The sequence below is a fragment of the Lactuca sativa genome, chromosome 7 (genome assembly GCF_002870075.4).
Source record: "Lactuca sativa cultivar Salinas chromosome 7, Lsat_Salinas_v11, whole genome shotgun sequence".
Lineage (NCBI taxonomy): Eukaryota > Viridiplantae > Streptophyta > Magnoliopsida > Asterales > Asteraceae > Lactuca > Lactuca sativa.
The window spans coordinates 169161499-169180478 of record NC_056629.2 but is presented as its reverse complement, the minus strand read 5'-3'; the positions used below and the strand labels follow the sequence as shown (position 1 = coordinate 169180478).

Here is an 18980-nt window from a genome sequence, read left to right as displayed (position 1 = left end):
CGTCCCTGCAAGAATAATCACAATGATGGTGAAACAGATTAAATTTATACAAACACGATAAAACATAATAGAAACAAACACAATATTCTTTTCACTATTATTCTAGCGAAGCACATAAATACAATTCATCGGGCTACATGCTAGAATTAGCAACGTACTTTCATTTTATTGTTTAATATAGCACCTTACTTTGATTTATATTTCTTAATTTTGTTTTTTTTTTTTAAATTACTATAATGTCTAATGTAGTAACTTGCTTTCATTTAGAAATGAAAGTGCATTGCTATTTAAAATTAACATGTCATATTAAACTGTAAAATGAAAGTACATTGGCACTTCTTGCATTTAGTCATTGATTAGGATGAATGCTAGAAATGGCAATGTATTTTCATATTGCTTATTTTGTTTATTTTTTCTTATTTTATTTTTTTATCTGGATATGCATGTGTGGTTGCGAGAGGAAAGTCATGGTTATTTTGTCATGATATATTGTCTTCATTTTTATGGGCATTTCACCCCAACAAAAAAAAATTCAAAAAAAATGTAACACCTCTTAACCCATGCATAGCATGGGTTCACCACCTAGTTGTTAATAAATAGTAAATTTAATATTATTTTTTGGTCAATTTTGTAACCATTCAAAAATCGAACTAAATGGGTTCCAATGCAAAATATTTGTTAATTGGTTTTATCCGTAGCAATTATACATAATTTACTTTCTAATTCATTTGATAACTCTAATAAATCTCCCTCTCCTAATAAACAAAAACATGATATGCCATATGTCCCATTTCTACCATTTCATATTGCCACGTGACATTTCTAAATAAATCTTTTATTTTACAAAAAATAAATCATAAATCCACAATTATATCAAAAAATACATTTAATTCCTTTAACTAGGTCCACTTTGTTTGGATACAATATCAACGACCGTTCATTTTTTTTAAATACAATTCATATCTTTTATTGAAATTTCTTTAATTCCTCCATTTCCAAATCATAAATCCAGAATTATTAATAGTAACCCCGAAATTATATAAAATATACTCTAATTAATTCCATTTTTTTGGTAACAATAGAAAATGCCGTTCAGTTTTAAAATACAAATCCAATCTTATTTTGAATTTTGAAATTGATAAAATAATAACCTTATAAATTTTTCAGGATTTCAATCTTAAATATTATTAAAATAGAAACCTTATGACATCATCTTAAATAATCTGGATCATTAATTGTATTTCAATCTTATTTTTTCCACCCTTAAATCATATTGCTGACATCATCTTCCCCATATGGAATGTATTTAATTCCAATAAATGTTTTCCAATCATCAATCAATAACTTCCATTCGTTGAAATGGAATGTATTTAATTCCAATGAAAACTTTCCATATTTTATATCTTGAATTTTCAGTTATGAAGATTTTAATATCAACAATTTTAAAAACATATTACTAGCAAATAATTTCAATCAAGGCTTAATATCAACCATTAATATAAATCCGTTTATATTAGTAAATCATTAATATAAAATCTTTTTTATTAGAAAATCATTAATACCGAAAAATTATATTCAAATTATCACATACATATACGATTCATCATTGAATCCGCGACTCACATTTATTTTCAATCGTTTCTTTTCTTCAAACCTTCTCCTACAACATCGTTAATATTGCTTATAACTTCCATCATCATTCTCTGCTATAAATATTCGCTCTTGTGCGCTAGAAGGTCAGTACCTTCTTTCGTTTTTTATATTTTTTTCGATTATTTTTTGTTCCTATATCAAATGTATGTATTCATATATTTCGATTTTCTTTGTCACAAATTACATGAAATCAGTTCACTACTTTTCTGAAACTTTTCAAATAAACATGAAAAGATATTAGGTGCATTTAACAAAACAAAAGTTAACTATCTTGGGAACTGACATTAATTACGAAAATGTTACTTTTATATATTAGGGATGATTATGATTTTTTTTAAAATTTTTATGTCATAAGAATCCGGTTAATTTTGGCATGATTTTAAAATATCATTGAAATTATTATGTTTTTGTATATCATATCAACCTACTTTTTTATCTTTGTATAGTAACAATAAAATTTATTAATTTACACAACAAATATAGATATTTCAAATTTTGTAATATTATTATACCTTACAAAATACAACTCCCTCCAAAATAAATTTTCGCCAGTAATTTCATCCATAATTTCAACAAATTTAAATTTGTATTTTCTTTATATAAATTTTTTTTAATGATCCTGATTTTTTTCTCCAAAAATATATCAAACATTTACGTCTTAGATGATGCTGCCCTATTATAATTATTATTTTCCAAAAGTATATTCGTTTAATGAGGAATTAGATATAATAAAGAAAGTGAATGTTAATTAAAATGAGATATATATATTCCATAATTATTACATGAGTTTATTAAAAAAATTAATATCAAGGTGTAAACATTAAGCATTTTTAAAGTGAAATTTCAGAATACATACAAACGATGATGTTGTACAATGAAATATAAAATTGAATAGACTGAAAAAAAACACTATTAAAGCAGTCAATCTTGAAAATAACATAGTTATGAAAAATTATAAAGTAGGATAAAAATTATAAGATATTAGGAGATTTGTAAAAGTTATATTTAGTAAAAGCGTTACGGTTATTATAAAAAAATAAGACCGTTAAGATTAGTGAAAATACAATATATAAACTAAATTATCATAATAATAATGAAATGTCATTATTTGATATTTCATATAATTGACAGATATATCAAATTACATTGATAATATACTAAAATTATTCAAAGTTGCGCCAAAACTAATGCAAAGTTCTTGCGAACACTAAATAAATAAGAACAAACATAAAAGCTAGCATTTATATTTATAATCAATTTAAAATAAACCAATCATGATTTAGAAAAGAATCTCCATTGATGATATATTAAAATTAAATATATATACCATTTAACATTTTATAAATTATATTACATAACTTTATTTGAATAAATAAAATAGTTGTCAATATTTAATGCAATAGAAAAAACGGTATATTGGTTGTCAAAATATGTTTAAATTAGGTAACATTATTATGCAAGGAACGTCTAATTAAAATGCTTATAAATATATAAATATCATAACTATATAAGATGAGGAAAGTCGTTCAACTAATAAAACAAAAAATGATGTCTACAAAGAGATGTTTCAATGATTATATATATTTATCGTTTTCAATGTATTTTCTACCATTTCAATAATACCAATAACCATATATTTTTTTATAATCATTATACAATATCTATGAACGATTATATGTTTTTTTATGCGTTTCCCACGTTTAACGCGGACTATAATCTAGTTAATATCAAAATACAAATCCTATCTTATTGTAAAATTTGAAATTGATAAAATATTTTGAATTAATTTCACTTACCATGGAGAATCTCATGCTTTCCTTTACAATTATTATTTCTTTTGTCTATACAAAATATTTAATCATATCAACTGTGGTTTCCATGGTTTCTATGGGTTTTAAACCTAGTAAATAAATAAATAAAAGTAAATAAATAAATAAAAGGACTTTGTCAACCAAAGAGTTTACAAATTTCAATTCTTGTTTTCCAATTTTCTTTAAGATTTTTAGTCATTTGACAAATTTTATTATTTCCAAAAACATTCTATGTCTCCCTAAAGTTTGTTTAGGTCATTTGAAAGGAAAAAGAAACATTTTTGTAAATATAAACCAAACAGCAGAACAATGTAAAGTTTAAATAGTATATATAAAAGGTTGACATAAAATGGCCCATGAACACACTGTGACTATAAATATTATGTAGATAGTTTTTATTTATTTATTTCCTATCACAACTCTGCTAACCCCAAATAATAATTGTCCATGATATGTATGTATATCCTTCTAGAAAACTATATTGACATAAGCAATGATGTATGACTATCTTGGCATTCTCCATACAGACGGCAATATCACCACCAGATTATTCTGAGGCCACTGCAATTCAATAGCTTATTTTCCTCAACCACAACGAAACGAATTCTATAGATAACATAAATCTGATGAAAATAACAAATGAATTAGCAGATACGTATTATTTATGATTAACAAAATTCTTAACACATTTTTTTGGACCAGCAGAATTGTATTAAACCCTAACAAGGTGCAATGAAGAAACAAACAATTACACAGTTCATAGAATAAATATGGTTTCTAAACCAACCAACCCAATTAACTTTAAGCTTAAATATCCTATTATAAAATATAAAAGAATAGGATTTTGACACAATAAATTTAAAGTCGGTGGTCTTCCTTTTTTTTTTAACCGTTTCAAATATCGTGTCATTACAAAACCTTCAAATCATCCAACATAAGGTGCTTCTTCTACGCAATTAACTTCGAAAAATTTGCAAACCTTGGATCGTGAAGTTCCATCGTCGAGCAATCTGTTAAATAACAGATTGATTGATTTTTAAAAGACAATTACATAAAAGTATATAGAGAATACCTAAACCCTAATGGCTAAACCCAAAAGGGCATGAGCCTAAACCCTAATCACTTACATTCCCCCCACTACTAAAAAAACAGTCTTTTACGATGCGCAATGTATCACACCCCAAAACCAGGAACGGTGGAAACGTTTTGGGCGGAGGACGTCATGTAAAGTATCACAACAATGCAAATTAGTAAACAAGCAACAACATCATTCATTGCATTAATAGTTAATTTTAAATACAAGTGTCTTTTTTCATAGAATAACAATAAAATGAATATTCAAAATAAAAGACGAGTCTTGTCTGCTCCGTCTTCACAAAACCTAGTCATCGTATCCGTCTATTGGTGACCTGAGAATACAAGTTATTTTGAAAGTGAGTATCAGCATAAAGTTGGTGAATTCATAAGTATTTAATGTCATTATTTGTGAATAAAACTTGTAATAAAAGACTTGTAATTGTTTTGAGGAAAGGTGTGTATAAGTATGAAAACCCTAGAAAATCCCATATTTCCTACTAGTATAAAAAATAGTCTTCTACCAAGACCCCAATTGAAAGTAAGTTAATAGTCTTCTAACGAGACTCACTGAAAGTAAGTAAGTAGTCTTCTCACGAGACCTGCTGTAAGTAAGTAGTCTTCTCACGAGACTCGCTGTAAGTAAGAAGTCTTCTCATGAGACCCGCTGTAAGTAAGTAGTCTTCTCACAAGACCCGCTGAAAGTAAGTAATAATGTGATTGATAGTCCCCATACTAAAAGTTCTCCTTAGAAGAGATTCTGGGAAACTAAAGGTGACTTCCGCAATAAATCACTAGGTTGAAATCCACATTTACGTAATCATATATATATATATATATATATATATATATATATATATATATATATATATATATATATATATATATATATATATATATACCCAAAACTATACATATAATAGTTTACTAGAAATATATGAATGTATACCTTTGCTACTCAAAGGTGCTAAACTGACTGATTAGAACCTTTATATCTATATATGTATACATAATATATAACTAATATTAAGACGACATTCAGACAACTAACCTACACCCTAAGGCCACATCCCAATGAGGAAATGGAAACAAGGCCAGTTAGCAGTTCTAAGTCCTTCAAACATTATTTATATAATTATACATATATAGACATGCTTTTAACAATTGTACTAGGAATAGTAAATAGTATCTCCTAACTATACCTATTATAGTTACTAGTAATGTAAGTGAATAACCGAAAGTATGTCTTTGCTACCCAAAGGTACTGAATTGACTGATAGAACTTTTATGTCTATCTAGGTATACATGATATAAAACTAATAGTTAGACGACATTCGGACGAATAACCGATACCCTAAGGCCACATCCCAACGTTGAAAAGGAAATAAAGCGAGCTAGCCGTCCTAAGTCTTTTAAACATTACTTATATAACTATACATATATAGGCATGCAATTTACAATATAAAAGTATAAAAGAAGTTTTGGTAAAACCTTTGAAAAGTTTAATAAATAAGAGTTCATGACTTGATATCAGTTTATAAAAACGATTTGAAAGTAGTTTGTTTGACAAGACAGTTTTATAAAGAGTTTTAACATGTAAAAACGTTTGAGAAAGCCATTTGAAGTAATATGTTTGGTAAAACAGCTAAAAGTGTAGTAAATCCATTTGTATGCTAGTTATTAATCACATGCGATTGATATAATAACTAACATGATTCAAGTTGTATCCCCCCCATAAAAGCATTTATAAACATTTCAAAACATTTAAAAGGTTAATTAAGGGGTATGAACTCACCTGTAGTGAGTGGTTTGTTCGTAAGTGTTGGACAAGGTGCTAGGTGTCAAGTGAAGACTTGAACACACACAATGATCCTAGTTAACAGATAATAAACATATATGTATCTAATTAGACACTTAACAACTAATTAATCAAGTTAAGACACCCTAGGACATGGAAACACTTTGAATAAAGTGCTATAGGTACCAAAGGGTTGCATCTAAGGATTATATGGCATGGCATTGGAGTTTATGGCCCAAGGACCACTCCTTATGGATTTTATGGCCCATGACCATTTCCCCATAATTTTATGGCCGTAAACTCATGGTACTATGTGCCAAATTGTTTTTTGAGGTCTTACAAGTCATGATTGAGCTTCCGATGATCAAGTCCAAGCCTTAGGAAATCATTAGGGGCACACTAACCATTTCTTGTAGATTTCACAGACTAAGGACCACTTCCTTAGGTGTTTACGACTGTAAACTCTCATGGGGACTTGTTTTGATTGTTGTTTAAGGTCTTAAACGCTTCTAAGAAGGATCAAGGTTGGCATCCAAGGCTTAGGAAGGAAGTAGGGTCCATTTAGCCACCTTAAGAGGGGTTTACGGCCCAAGAACATCCTCGGCCGTAAACTCCTTTGTTCTTATGATTCTTGATGATTTTGAAGTGTTATTAAGAGCATACTAAGCACACAAGAAGCTAAGGAAAGTGTACTTACAAGATAGAAGCTCGATTGGGTGTTTAAGGTCGAAGAACACTAGTGTGTGCTCTTGGTGTTCTTGGTGTTTTGAAGAACACTTGAAGATCTAGTTGAAAAGCAATAATGAATGGATGAAATGACGTATAAACACTAGGTGATAGGGTATAACAACAAATCAAGTCGAGAAACACTTACGTTTTCGGAAGATCGAACGAAGAACGGGATGATAGTTGAGAGAGAACGAGGAGTAAACTTGAGGGTGGAAGTGAGAAATGAGGAGTTTGGGGAGTAAACTCATGCCTAAGGCATATGTTCATGGCCACACAAGAGTTTACGGCCCAAACTCTAAAATTTTTGCCCGTAAACTCTTTATTAGGGTGCATTGGGTGGGTTTGCTACTTCAAGACCCGAGAAGGTACATCATTTCCTTCGTTCGTTTGAAGAATAAATAATTATAACAATCAAACAAACTTTTAAATTGGCTAACAACTATTAAAATGTAATTGACTTTGAATCGAAGTTATTGACTTTAGAGTTTGTACGAATGAAAATTCCAGGTTGTCACACAATGCGTGTCGTAAAACGCTCAGACGACGCGCAAATGCTTGTCAAGGAAGACCCTATCATAACGAAAGACGACACGCTTTTGTGTGTCGTGTATAGACGACGCGCATTTACTACATGCATTTATGACATGCAATGCGTATCATTAAAACCGCTGTCAAGAAAGGCCATGTCATAATTGAAGATGACACACATTTTTGCGTATCGTAATTTTATATTTAAATATATATATATATATATATATATATATATATATATATATATATATATATATATTTGTATATATACGAAATAAAATACCATATACGAAAAATACAATCCATTGCACAAAAGTTAGTGTCATACAAATAATCATTCCAATAGTAGACAAATGTAATACATCAAATGTGAAAGAGATGAAAGTCATCAACCAATAATAGTTGAACTACAAGAACTAGTTGCCACCTTCAGAACACCCAAGCTACTTTTCTTGACACTATGTACATCAACAAGACCTACAAATTTAAATAGTGCAACCATCGGATTCACATAAACCAACAAATCCCAATATTTAAAAATAAGCCAAAAATAAAAAAAAAAAATAACTTTAAGAATCGTGTAATGAGGTTGAAAGTACCTGGCAACCAAATTTTAACATACTACTTCGTGTACAATCACCCTTCAAAAAACCAAAATAATATGAGATAATTATGATTAGTAGCTTTTTAAATAAAAAAAATTACAAATTAGGTCATGGGGTTTAAAATACCATATTGTATAACTATTTTCATATAAGGTAATAATAGACTATAACTATTGAAAATCTGTACAACTAGTGTTGTTATTTTACACAAACACAGACACATAACATATACCAACATTAGTAAACATCTGAAATGACAACTTTGCCCTCTATTAATTTTCCAAAAAAAAAAACAACTAACCTTAGCAAATATAAAAACAATTTTAGTGAGATACTGGTTGTTTGGTCCTAGAAGTATCGTGCCTGACCTGTAATAGTATAAAAAAACACATTAGATAAAAATTAAAACAAATCAAAGTAAGTTGCTATATATGTTAGTTATATATACCTTTCGATAGAGCCTTTGAAAAAATAATACAAAACTGTTAAGTAAATAAAAAATAAAAAATACAAAAGATTATATTTAATGTACCTCCAAATTTATAAATAATGTTATTAAAGAAGGTAAAACTTACAATGACAGGAGCGGTAATAAGAGGCACTGTTTGAGCTACTATACTTTTTACATTCTCCCCTTCATTTAAAAACGGTTTAGCAATTTCAATCACCTCCTAAAAGAAGAAATTGCGTCAAATGGATTAATTTGGTCAACCGTATACCCACTATATGGTTCTGTTTAATACAATAGAAACAAATCAAAATACATTAGATCACATTATTTCAATTTCTTATAAAAAAAGAACACAAGGTTCAAAAGGTTCTCATAGATTCTATTGTTGTTTTAGTATCCCTATAACTTTTCTAGACCTCCCTACTTCCTACTTTCAAGTGATCCCTAAAAAAAAGCATTAATGCAACAGGATGAAAATGTGTGGTCAATAATAATCAGGTAATCTGAATAACACAGCTACCTTAACTAGATCTTATCCACATACAACTTACTCGATTGTAAAGCAAGAATGGCATATACTATCTTTTTTATTCCCATGCTTGAGAACATAATCCACAAGGCCCGACTTGAGGCCTTCAACATTTGTTTCTGAAGGTAAATCAATGCACTCATTTGCCACTATAACATTTGCACATTGGTGCTTAGGAAATTCTGCCTTGTTAACAATCAGTTCAATTCCAACCTTCTGATAAAACAAAAACAAATAAATAAAATACAAAGTAGAGTCATTCATATTGAAAAATGAACAATGGTTACAACAATATTTTCAAGAAAATCATAATGAGTTTGAACTAATACTTACAGGAATCTCCATAATAAGCATTTGCAGAATTGATCATACAAACAGAGCACAAAAAGAAAAATATTAGGTGATGTAGCCAAAAAGAATAAAAGATTATTAGATCATACAAGATTTATCTAACCAAATCATTTTATTACTTAATTCATAAAAAACACTACAATGATGACATGTGAACACGTACTGGGTAATAATTTCCAGCAACTGGTTCATTCACTTGCAGCTCCCAATCTGTTCTGAAATCATGAACCTGCAAAACAGTAAATTTTATCATGTGCGAGACAAGTACAGAAACAATATTCTATAACGTATATACCCTTTTAATGAAGTCTTTCCTGTTAGAATCCATATAGAGTGTTTTGTTTGTCTTCAAGGCACTTGTGATCTGAGTTGTTATTTCTTTCCCAACACCATCATCTATAGGGATAGGTACAATCTGATAGTACCAAAAATAAGATATGTAATTAGAGAATACACACACACACACATTCTGGTCAAGTGTCAACGAGAAACTGCTACAACTACATTAAATCAAAAAGGAATAAAATTCTTACGATAAACTCAACATCAACATGTTCCTTCTCCTTGTATACACAGGTGACCTGATATATCCAGGAGTTTAACTATTGGTGCACTTCATCCATTAGTGGACCCCTTATGATAGTAAAAGCTTTCTGTAACAAAAAGAAATCGTTAGTCACTTGCAACAGACAACAGTAGTAGATAACTACCCCAAAAGAGTATGGTTTACCTGCCCTTGAGATTTTATTGGAAATGTGGCATTGGGAAGGAAGATATAAGCTCCAGAAGCCTTCAAAAGTTAGGAACAACATCAAAAAATGAACAAAATTTATGTAACTAACTTCACTACACACACACACACGTTCTAGTTGAGAAATTGAATATACCTGGTCTGTCCCATTATAACCAGAATAGTAGCTGTACGAGTGTTCCATGGCTCCTTCAACCTTCAATCATGTACCAAACATGAGAAAATAAATGCGAATGGAGGAATCGAGCAGAAAACCCTAGCTTACAGATGAAATCAACATAAACAGATCAAATTTAGATGAGAGAAAGAGAAAGTACGGTGCTATGGCGACAATGGTGAAACCAAAAGCAACTAAACATAAGATGATAACTAGAAGATGAACTAAGGATGAGCCTTTTCCTTCTCCCATCTTTCTTGTGCTGCTGTTGCTGCTTCTTGGTTGTTTGTATAGAGAGAAAGAGTGGAGTGAAAAAGGGTGTGCTGCTGTTGATTAAGTAAGAAATGAAAAAAAGAGCGGTGAGAGACATACCTTCTTTGAGAAGTGAGAGATCGAATGACGGTACTGTATTCAGACACATTGTTGGCGTAGTTTCTCTTGGCATAATTGTCGGTGGAAATGGAAAACTGACGACGACCAAGTGCTGCGAGCAGTGGTTGATAATTGGCTAATGAACCAACAATAGTGAAAATGAATGCGATTGAGGAGTCGTAGACCCCCAATCACCGACTCCATGAAAGATATTGTGAGGTTCGATTTTTGGGGAAGGCGGGGTACTTGAATTTTTTAGGGATTTGGTTTCGCTGCTAATAGCTGGTGTCGCCGCTAATGATGCTACGGTGTCGATCCACGTCAAATTAACCATATCCATTCGATCTGCTTTTCATCCAACGGTGGGAAATGAGGAAAAAGGGCGCTATATTTTCCCTCCAGGGGTGTCGTTGCTAATACCCTATTGTCGCCGCTAAAACCCTAGCGTCGCCGCTAATACGCATCGCAGCTAATACTCGTCGCAGATACCCCCCACTGCGTCACTTTCCTGTTCGTTCTGCTTCCTTTCACTCCTCTAACGATAATCGGCGACTGCACCTCCGATGACGACCTCGTTTGCGCCACGTGACTCGTCTCCGGCAACCATTACTGCCGGCCACTGGTGGAGCTCCATTATTACCGGCGACCACACTCATTTCCTGCGACAAAAGTTCGATTTAAGGTCTGATTTCTTCCCTATTTTCTATTCAACTTCTGTTTTGAAGTTTTCTTTACTGGTTTAAGTGTTTACTTTAATGTTTTTTGAACCCTTGTCGGAAAATCTACTTCTGTCGAATCTATTGCCGGAATTGTTGCCGGAAAACTGGATTTCTTACCGGAAAATCACTAAATTACACTACCACATGTTCCTTTTCATGACTTTTGAAATTATATTTTTGATTTGTATGTTTTTGTATGTTATTTGTATGGTATTATTTGGTTTGGAATTTGGAATGAATTGTCGCCGGAAATCTGTTTGTGTGTTATTTGTATGTTTTTGTGTGTTTTTTGTATGGTTATTATTTGGAATTAGGTTGCTATAATAGAAAAATAAGTATTATGCTATAATTAATATGTGTAAGAAAATGTTTATATGTATTTGTATGTACAGTGTGTGTATCTATGTATGTAATGTGTGAAAAACAAAGGGTGTATATTACAAAGTGTAATTTTCAAATCAAATTTAATATTTATGTGGTATTTTTATGTTTTTGTGTGTTTTTTGTATGATTATTATTTGGAATTAGGTTGTTATAATAGAAAAAGAAGTATGATGCTATAATGAATATGTGTAGGAAAATGTTTATATGTATTTGTATGTATAGTGTGTGTATCTATGTATGTAATGTGTGAAAAACAAAGTGTGTATATTACAAAGAGTAATTTTCAAATCAAATTTAATATTTATGTGGTATTTTAGTTTTAAAATTATTCATAATCATAAATTGCTTTGTAAAACTATTAAATTAAATATTCTATTATTAATTTAGATATTAAATATAGTTATTTATAATCATAAATTGTTTTGTAACAGAGGTGATGGCCGATATTATGGGCCTTGGTCACGGAGGTGATGGAGCTGGGGATCCACCATCTCCAGGAGGCTTTGGTCGCGGACAACATGAACAGGCCGATATTATGGGCCTTGGTCACGGAGGTGATGGTAAGTTTTATTATGATATATTTATTAGCTATTTTAATTAATTTATTATAAGTTATCGTGACTAATATTTTTAATTGTATTTTTTCAGTCGAGCTTCAAAAGAAAAGAAGGGGCTTGTCAAAGAATATAGAGCTAGGAAAGTGGATAAGGGCAAACAAGGGAAAAACTGTGGATTTGAATTTTGACAGGAGATCACATATTCCCCTGTTGGGAAGCCTGTTAATTGGTTCATACATGAAATTGGGAGGTATTTGTGCAACAACGTCCCTTTAAACGTATCTGGTTGGGACAATGTTTCCCCCGCGTTAAGGAATGCGACAGTTATGCATCTAAAGGTAACTTGAATAATATTTTAAGCTTCGGTGTGATTGTTATTTAATTAACTAACTTTTTTTGTATTTGTAGAATAAGTTTGATTTGGATAAAGTTAACTTGGATCCGGAGCGTGCACAATTGTTGCGGAGCATTGATTCGAGTCTTGCAAAAGTTTACAGAGGCCGAAAAAGTAAAGCCCATTCTTATTTTAAGGATATTGGGGGGCCTGCAGATATCCCAATGGCACTAAACAACCCCCCCCCCCCCCCCCCCCCCCAATGGTATGTCACCAGAAAATTGTGCGAAGACAGTCGAACATTTTCAATCGCCCGAATTTTTAAGTCGTTCGACGACAAAGAAGTCCGTGCAAAACAACTAGTTGTAAACAGAGGGGGTCAAGCTCGTACAGTAATCCATGCTTCAAAGAAGTAAGTTATAATATATTTAAATGTTTATTTAAAGTATAATAAATCTATTTTTTTTGTTAAATAGGATATCACTCGAATCGAAGCATTCCATAAGGCTAATTCCAATCGCCAATGGGTGTTTTACAGTCCTGCAGCCGAGCAACAATATGTAAGTAGTTAATTTGTATTTTCATATACGTATTTATATCGTCATGGGTATTTAGTAATATATTTTTATGATGTTTATCATTTTTTGAAAATACAGAATGCTTTACTTCAGGAGATCAATCAACAAACCTAAGCTTCTTCTTCAGCAAGCGGTCTAACGCCAAGTGATACAAGAAGATGTTTTGAAAAAATATTAGGTGTTCGAAGCGGACATATTAGAGGCATTAGGCGTAAACCCCCTACCGTTGTGTCTATCTATGATCAAGAACAACCGATGAGACAGGAACCACCACAATCACATGTAATTGTTTGTTTAAGTTGAAAAGTATAATGCTATAATGCTATAATGATATGTTGGTAGTTTTTGAAAAATATAATACTATTATGATATATTGGTAATATATTTTGATTTCTTTGTAGATGGAAATGCTACAAACGATATTGAAGGACCCGACATGTTCTGCGGCATTAGAAGAGTGGTTTCGTTCATTGTCACCACCAAATAATGAAGAAAATGATGAGAGTGATGGCGAGGAGTATGAATTTTAGGATTTTGTGAAATGTTTGTTTAGAAGAATACTTTAATTAGGTTGTATGGACTAATATTTTTGATTGTGGATTAATATTTTATAATTGTTATATTGTTTTTGGTTGTGTATGGGTTAAATATAACTGATTTTATAAAATTGTAGATTTATATTCCATAAAATTGTAACAAATAAAAAAAAAATGAAAAGAGTCTTTTGCAACGACGCTTTTAAGCAGCGACGAGTTTTTAGCAGCGACAGGTAAGTATTAGCAGCGACATATAAGTATTAGCGGCGACAAGAAGGGCATTAGTGACGACGTATTTGCGGCGACGCGTCGCCGCTAATACTTTTAGCGGCGACAAACCTACTTTTTTGCGGCGACAGCTGTCGCCGCTAATACCCGTATTTCTTGTAGTGATCTCTACACGAAACCCACTTAAATTTATGTGCCTTCCGTGTTTTTAATTTTTTTCGTTGGACATTAATTTTAGGGCACGCACAAATGCGTGTCCTCTATCCTTCAAATTTTGTAAAACTGACATTATTTTTTAGGGCACGCACAAATACGCGTCCTGTATCAGCGCATGTCATTGTTTGCGCGTCATTAAAGGGCTGTTTTCTAGTATTGCCCGCAGTTTAATCGGGTGGAGACGATTAAACTGGAAAAATAAACAAAAGAAGAAAACATAAAAACTAGATGAAGATAGCGGCATCGACGGTGGTAGAGCTCTAAAAATGATGGCTAACATCGACTGCTCGTCAGAAAAGAAGAGAGAAGAAGCAACAACCATAGGTGATTCCTTTGTAGGAAAAGAGAAGACTGGTTGCGGCGGTAATGGTCATGCAACCAACGTCAAGGGAGTCCGAAGAAAGGAAACGGGAAAGAAAGAGGATTTGAGTTGCGGTGGATAGAGCCAATTCCAGCGAGATCAGCAACTGCAATGTTGATAGAGAAAGAAACGACTACAAATCAGAGGCTACCCGATGGAGAAAGTGCCATTGGAGGGAGGAAACAACAACATCAAAAGGGTCTGAATCGGAAAAGAGATTTGAAAAATTAGCTAGCTGAGGAGAAGTCAGAAGGCTCAGAGGCAAGGTTCATCTGAGGAGGAGACAGAAGTAGACGAGACAGTGGAAGAAACCGATAAAAGAGCTCTAGTTTGATGTCGGTGGCTGTTTTATTACTTAGGAGGAAAAGAAAAAAAGGAAAAATACAGAACATAATGAAGGCACCTCCAATGACTATTAGAGAAGGTCGTTGGAGGTGGAAGGCGGTGGTTGCAGGTTGTGGTTAGCAGCATGGTTTTATCCTAAAGCATATAGGGAATACCTAAAGCCTAATGGCTAAACCCTAACAGCTTGGATGTAAACCCTAATCACTAACACAATCTGTGCCCAAACACCAGGGTTGATAAGAAAAAAAGTATGATCAAGCTTCTCTTTTCCCAATCCACAAATATGTTACAAATAAGGCTGTCCAAATAAATTCCATTGTTGCCAAGTTTATATTTGGTCAACAACTTGTGTAGCTTTATCTTCCATGCTAAAGCATTTCCCTTTATCAGAACTAGGTTGTTCCAACAACATGTAGGTGAACCATCAACAATTAACATGCATTCGCCAATTAAACGTTTTATCGATGACAACGAATAATCCTCATTGGCTTTGAGATCCCACCTCCATGGCTCCATCTATCATTTTGATATGATAGGACCACACTTTGCAAAGTCTCCTTAAAACGACCCATTGATCCGATTTGGCCCTCCTCGAGGTTCATGGCACAAGCATGATTGCCAAGCTTGGATTAGAAATTAGATATGAATAAGGATAGTTTTACTGATTTAATATCAAGACAAAAAAAGTCTAAAAAAAATAAAAAAAACGAGTTTCTAATGGAATTTCACCCAATCAAATTTCATCCAAAAACCGATTGTTCTTAGCATTCCTCGTATTTTCACACAAACTGTTCAATGTTAACATTTATTATTTACGTGTGTAGACGAATGTAAAATGTCCACCTAAGGGGGCTTACATAAATGGAAGGAATGGAAGTTTTCTGATGCCCATCTTCACCATAGAGGTTTTAATAACTTGTAGCTATAAAACATCTGAGTTATTAAAAAAAAACTGTCACTTCCATTGAAAAAGTGCTATATTTAAATCAGAGAAAATTCTCACTCCTAAGTCACCATCATCTTTTCTAGTCATTACAATTTTCCATTTTATCCATGTGAATTTTTTCGCACCCAACTCACTACCAACAAAAAATGATTTCTAGAAGAATATAACGTGCTGGAGTCCAAATATCTTGGAGGCATGCAAATCATCATCAAATTCAAATCGGATGGGACAGCTCAAGTGTTCAAGGAAAATAAAAGCATTTGGTTGAAATGTTTTAACTGGTTATATCATATGGGGAGGAAAGTGGTTCATTTTGAGAGAATTTCATAGGTCAAGATCACGAGAATACCACTTCATGATTTGGATGAACCAATTTTGAAGCTGTGGCCTGTAATTTCAGGAAGGCGTTGCTAAACACAGTCCATTTTGGACTCGTAATGATCTTTCTTATGGAAAGCTATGTATTCTAACTGTTGCTAGGAAAAGGATAAACGATGGTGTGAATGTTGTCTTTGATGGACTTGCATGCAGAATCGATATAATTGAAATTGTTGATGAATGCACTCCATTCAAGCCCTTCTCGTCGAAATCAAATGAGGAGTTGGATGATGAGTTTGATGATGATGTTGACGGGGTTTATGATACCCGGATATAGGAGAATACGACCCTTGATGATGGTGAGATTGATCCAAAAGAAAATGATCAAGCCGGTGGGCGCTCGACAACTCTGATGGCTGTGAATTCTCCTGTGGGTATTGGAATGGACAAGACCATGCATGCTCATGCAGAAAACGAAGAGACAAAGTTTAGAGAGTCCTTATGCATTGATGGTGGGGGTCATATGGCGCATCCCAAAAGTTTAGAAAGTGAAGAGAATAATTGTGTAGGGTTTAATTTGTCGGGGTCCACTCTTGCTAGGTTGAGTAGTCAACTTGGTGGTACTACTGTTGAGCTGAAGTCGCCTAGACCTAATTCTAGGCTGCAGTCCATTAGAGCACAAAATAACATATAGTTCGAGCTTGGTGCATCTACTCTTAAACATTATCGTACGAAAAAAAAGGAATTGGTGATCATGATCGGCGTCTATCTTCAAAATTCGGCTCCATTGACTTAAATCAAATTGTCATATGTCCATCTGGTGAGCACAAGAGCGATAATCCTGTTGATTCACCTTAATTCACAACCTTTTTCTTCCTACGAGTTAGAGTGCACCATTGATGTTGGTATTTAAGTGGGGTTTAAAATTGACAGTGGTAATCAAGCTTTCTTGGATGTTGTCAATGGAGGTGGTATTATCAGAAATTCCTCATGAACCTCCTATCTCTAAATATTAGGGGGATGAGTGAATCACATAAACACGATTATCTCAAGAGATTGAAAATGGAGAATAAGGTCTCTTTCTGTTGTCTTCAAGAATCGAGATTCACTATTCTTCCTTCTGATATTGGAGACTAGTGGGGTAGTTGCGATTAGGGTATCGAATTTTCTGGAATATGTTGGGAAATCTAGTGGCCTAGTTAATTTATGGGATTAAAGCCTTTTTACTGCTATTACAGTCATCAAGTCTAGATTTTTCCTGGCGGTTGTTGGTTATTGGAAAGGTATCATCGGGGAGACTATTTTTGTTAAGGCCTTCCGTTATACCCACCACTAACCATTATAGTGGTGGGTGTCACCTCATCACCACATTTGACCACTAAATCTATGGGATACCCACCACTATATTCTTCTTATTTTTTAATTTTTAAATTAAAAAATATATATATTTTAATTAATTAAAATGTAGAGAGAGATAGAGAGACATGGAGAGAGAAAAAAAATCTATTGGATGTTGTTGTCCGTTCTCCCCACTACATTTGACCACGAATTTTTCCACCACTGACCACCACTAAGAGTATGGGGTGGTGTTCATATTTTTTGTTCGTCGCCACATAGACCACGGACATCATCGTTATGAGTATACCATAAGGCCTAATGTATATGCTCAATAAGCGCCAGTTGAGAAGAAAATTCTCAGGGGAAAACATCTTAATCTAATGAACTTGAGGACCAGGAATTGGGTTATTTTAGCGACTTCAATGCTGTCAGGAGACCGGGGGAAAGGCTTAATTCTTTTTTCTGCCCTAAAATTGCACCCGACTTCCACAAATGTATTTGTGATGCTGGAATTCTTGATCTCAACAAGGGAGGTGGATGTTTTACTTATTGATGTGATAAACGCTGCAAATTATGCAAGATGGATCGTATTCTAGTTTGTTCGTATTTCATGTTTGTTTTCCCCAACACTTCTATCACCTACCTTCCCAGGGAATTTGTCACACCCCCGGACTAAAACGGCGGAAACGTCCGGAAGCGGGTGACGTCATTGTGCAGTATCATAACAATTGCATATAAATGAAGCATAGCAAATCCAAACATCATACATCAATATAACAAACTTATATTGCTTTACATCTTGTTTATGTTCTTGAAATACACAAAAGAGACAACATTGAATAAATTCCAAACTACGTCAAAATAATCTTGAATCCCCATGTCACTGACCCGCCTATTGATTTCCTGAGAATACAAGTCGTTTGAAAAACGTCAACATATAATATGTTGGTGAGTTCCTAAGCATTTTGTATAAAAATACGTGTTAGATGGAAAACTAGAAAATCCCATATTTTCTTATCAAATGGTTATAAGTCTTGTTTCTAATCAAGTATAGTTGCATATGTGTTCTAGTTTATCGTTTTTGGTAATCATATAAAACCGTTTTCCCCAGAAAATCCTATATTTTCTGATCTATAAAAATGGTAATACTAAAACCCTAGGATTTGTGTGGTAAAAGCTTCGTTTGATATATCCAGACGTTAGTTGTTTATAATCGAAAGGTGTAAATTGTGTAAAGTACTAAATATTAACTGTTGTATTATTAGTGAGTCGTTATAACCATACTAATATGACGGAATGCCTGTTCTG

At 32.8% G+C, this 18980-nt stretch overlaps 1 long non-coding RNA gene across 1 annotated transcript; it reads left to right on the top strand.

Moving 5' to 3' along the window:
* Positions 1-10859: 10859 nt before the first annotated feature.
* On the top strand, positions 10860-14002 carry LOC111912004 (uncharacterized). Its single transcript, XR_002857028.3, has 7 exons — positions 10860-11494; positions 12347-12475; positions 12564-12810; positions 12881-13218; positions 13283-13366; positions 13463-13666; positions 13786-14002. It is a non-coding gene; the product is annotated as an uncharacterized LOC111912004 (long non-coding RNA).
* The last annotated feature ends 4978 nt before the right edge of the window (positions 14003-18980 follow it).